Here is a 3,931-nt window from a genome sequence, read left to right as displayed (position 1 = left end):
CTCAGGTCCTCCTGACTCCAGGGCCAGTTCTCTATTCACTGTGCCACCTAGCTGCCCCTTATTTGAATTTCTTGTGTATCTTTATTGTTAAGTTTCTATCAGACAATTGAACACAAAAATTTTCCCAACTGATATTCCCAACTTTATATTCTGACTTAATTGATTTTGTCTTTGAAAAACCTTTTAAATTTCATGTAATCAAAATTGTTTGATTTGTGGTTACCTCTCCATCTTTTTAAAAAAAATTCTTAGGGATGGCCAGGTACCTCAGCGAGTAAGAGCACCGGCCCCTGTGTCGGGATGACCTGGGGATCGAATCCGGGCTCAGACACTTAGCACCACACCCAGAAATAACTGGCTGTTTAACCTTGAGCAAGTTACTTAACCCCAATTGCTTTAAAAAAAAATCTTTCCCAGACCATAACTATGAAAAATGCCCCCATTTGTTCTCTAACTTCTTAAAATGATGTGACATTATATGCAAGTCAGTTTGGAATTTATTGCAGTATATAGCATAAGTTTCTGGTCTAAATCTAATTTCTGGCAAACTGCTTTCCAATTTTTTTCAGCAGTTCTTGTTGAATTGGGAATCATTCTCATAGTAGTTTGTGTTTTGGGTTTACATTGGCTCCTGCATTCAATTACTTTTGGGTTTTCCTTATCTAGTCTGTTGCCATGGTCTACTTTTCTATTTTTAATCTATATCAAATAGTTTTCATCATTATGGCTTTAGTAATATAAATCTGTTATTGCTAGGCCACCTTCATTCCTACATTTGACTTTTCTTATTTCCCTTGAGATGCTTTGCATTTGTTACTCTAAATGAATTTTATTACTACTTTACTAGTTCTTTAAAGTCACCTGGTGGCAGTTTGTTATCGCACTATGTCTATAAATTAATTTAGGTAGTATTGTCATTTTCATTACATTAGTAGCCCAACCAACAACAAGGAATGCACCTTCAATTATTTGTCTTCCTCTATTTCTGTATCTTAGTGAGTTAACAGATGAATATTTTATGCATTTTAAGTTTTGATTGGAATTTTCCTTACTATCCTTTCCTTTTGGGTTATTTTAGCAATATACAGAAATGCTAATGATTTCTGTGGACTTATTTTATATCCTGCTACTTTACTGATGCCTTTAATTGTTTCAGTTAATAATTTTGTTGAATTTTTAGAGTTTTAAAATTGTCATATCCTTTTCAAATTAAAATTCACTCTTATTTGCTTATGTTTTCCATTCTGTTTTCTTTTCTTATTGCTATAGCTAGTTTTTCTAGAGCTCTGTCAATTAATAGTGGAAATATTATCTCATGTTTTATTCTGATCATACTGGGAAACTTGTATTACAAATAATGTTAGCTCTTAGTTTTAGATAGACATATTTGATCATATTAAGGAAAGGGCATTTGATACTTATACTTTATAGTGTTATAAACAAAAATGGTTATTGTATTTTGCCATTTAGTTTGTCATACTGTGTCTATTAAATTGCCATTTGAAATTATTTTTGTTAATAATGTGGTTTACTGAGAGAACAAGGAGGGAATGGAACTGAGATGGTGGATTAGAGGCAACCCAGCTGAACTCTCTCAACTTTGCCCTCCAAACAACTTTAAAATAATGCTTCAAATCAAGTTTTGGAGCAGCAGAGGAACAAAAGGTGAGGGTAGGAATTTTTCTGGTCTAAGAAAACTTAGGAGGTTGGCAGGAGGATTCTGTGACACTGGGGTAGAAACCTGTCAGGACCCCACACACATAGTGGCAGCAACAGTAGTTGCATGAAGTAGCAGCTTTGAAATCTGTCTGCCCAGAGATAGGGGTGGGGAGTGTCAGACAACTGCTCAGAAAGAGGTTACAGGGGATACTTTGCTAGATCTGGATATAGCTGGTACTGATTGGAATTCTACTGCTTATACACAGTTCTGTGTTGAAATTCCAGAGCAGAGAGGAACACTGGGGACTGGTCACAAGGGAGAAGGCGCTCTGGTCTCAGTTCTAGGTCCAAGAGGGGTGCTAGCTCTTGAGTTTGCAGAAAAGCAGATACTCTTTTATGGGTAAAGACCATAGTACAGACCAGGAGAGGTCATAGTACATGACCACATCTCTCCCCATATCACAGCCACCTTGGAAACAACAAAAAACCTGCAGATCCCTAGAACTACCTCTGAAAATAGCAACCCAAAAAAGGCCTAAAGCTTGGGATAGTGCTTTCCCACTCCCTGGCAAGCAGAGTCCAACATTAACGTAAAGTTCAAAGTCAAGAAATAGGCTAGGAAAATGAGCAAATAACAAGAAAAAATTGACTATAAAAGCTAGTACAGTGACAGGAAAGACCAAGACATAAACTCAGAAGAAGACAACAATGTGAAAATAGCTACAAACAAAGCCTCAAAAAAAAAATCCTAATTGAATCCAAGTCCAACAAAAACTCCTGGAACAGTTAAAGAAAGAGATAAAAATACAGGAAAATTGGGAAAAGAAATGAGGGTGAAGAAAATTATGAAAAGAGAATTAATGACTTGGGAAGAGAGGCACAAAAATAATAAAGAAAATTACACCTTAAAAAACAGAATTGGCCAAATGATAAAGAGGCACAAAAATTAAGAATTTTTCAGAAGAAAAAAATCTCTTTAAAAAGAAGAATTGTCCAGATGGAAAAAAAGGTACAAAAGTTCACTGAAGAAGATATTTCCTTAAAAATTAGAATTGGCTGAGTGGAAGCTAACGACTCCATGAGACATCAAGCAAAAATAAACAAAGTCAAAAGAATGGAAAAAAAAATAGAAGAAAATGTGAATTTTCTCATTGGAAAAAACAAGTGACCTGGAAAAATAGATCAAGGAGAGAGAATTTAAGAATTATTGAATTATCAAGAGAGAACATTGCATATATATCTAGAAGAGTATAAGTCTTTTAAATTCAGAAAGGAAGAAAATGCTAAGGAGATAGAAAGAGGGGAGAGGATAAGGGAGGGATCTCTAGAGGGGAAGGTAAGGGAATAGGTCAAAGGGGGTATAGAAAGGTGTTTAGATGAATGAGAATGAGGATAAGGGAGGAATCCTTGGAGGGGAGTAGGTTAAGCAATAGGAGGGCAAGGTAGTGGATCAGGAGTAGAATTTATTAGAGAAAGTATATGTTTATATATGCATGTATGTATGTGTATACATATATGTATTTATATATCTATATTTATATATAAATATATCAACACTGAATTGTAGCCTTCCTGGGGAGGGGGGGCGGGGGGAGAAGGGGGAAAAAGAACAAAGTAAAAAGTTTACAGCAGAAAACAAAAGAAAACTTACAAGGAAGCAAAGAAAAGGTGGACAGCTCTCAACACAATGAGTAGTAGTGATTACATAGGGGTGGCTAGGTGGTGCAGTGAATAGAGCACCAGCCCTGGAGTCAGGAGGACCTGAGTTCAAATCTGACCTCAGACACTTAACACTTACTAGCCATGTGACCTTGGGCAAGTCATTTAACTCCAGTTGCCCTGCTTTCCCCCCTCCAAAAAAAAGCAAAAAAAAAGAAAGTAGTTATTACATAGGCTTTCTTGAAATGGAAACTTATTGCTATATATATTTTAATACTCTCTTACATTCTGCTTTGTGCGTAATATGGCTTTTGTTCTTTTCTTATTTTGTATTTAAGTTTATAATATTTTTTCTTTTCTTACTATGTATTTATTTTAATATTTGTTTAAAAGAAAAAAAAAGAATTATTAGATTACCTGCAAGTTATAATTTTTAAAAAGAGCCTAGATATCATATTTAAAGAAATTATCAAGAAAACTGCCTTAATATCTTGGATCCAGAGAGTAAAATAAAGACTCTACCAATCACCTCTTCAAAGAGATTCCCAAATGAAAACTCCCAGGAATATTATAGCCAAATTCTAGAGTTCCCAGGTAAATGAGAAAATAATTT

This window comes from Petaurus breviceps, unplaced genomic scaffold, assembly GCF_028583685.1.
Source record: "Petaurus breviceps papuanus isolate PSGF00001 unplaced genomic scaffold, PetGlider_PUasm1.0 37, whole genome shotgun sequence".
NCBI lineage: Eukaryota > Metazoa > Chordata > Mammalia > Diprotodontia > Petauridae > Petaurus > Petaurus breviceps.
This window is presented reverse-complemented; position numbering follows the sequence as displayed.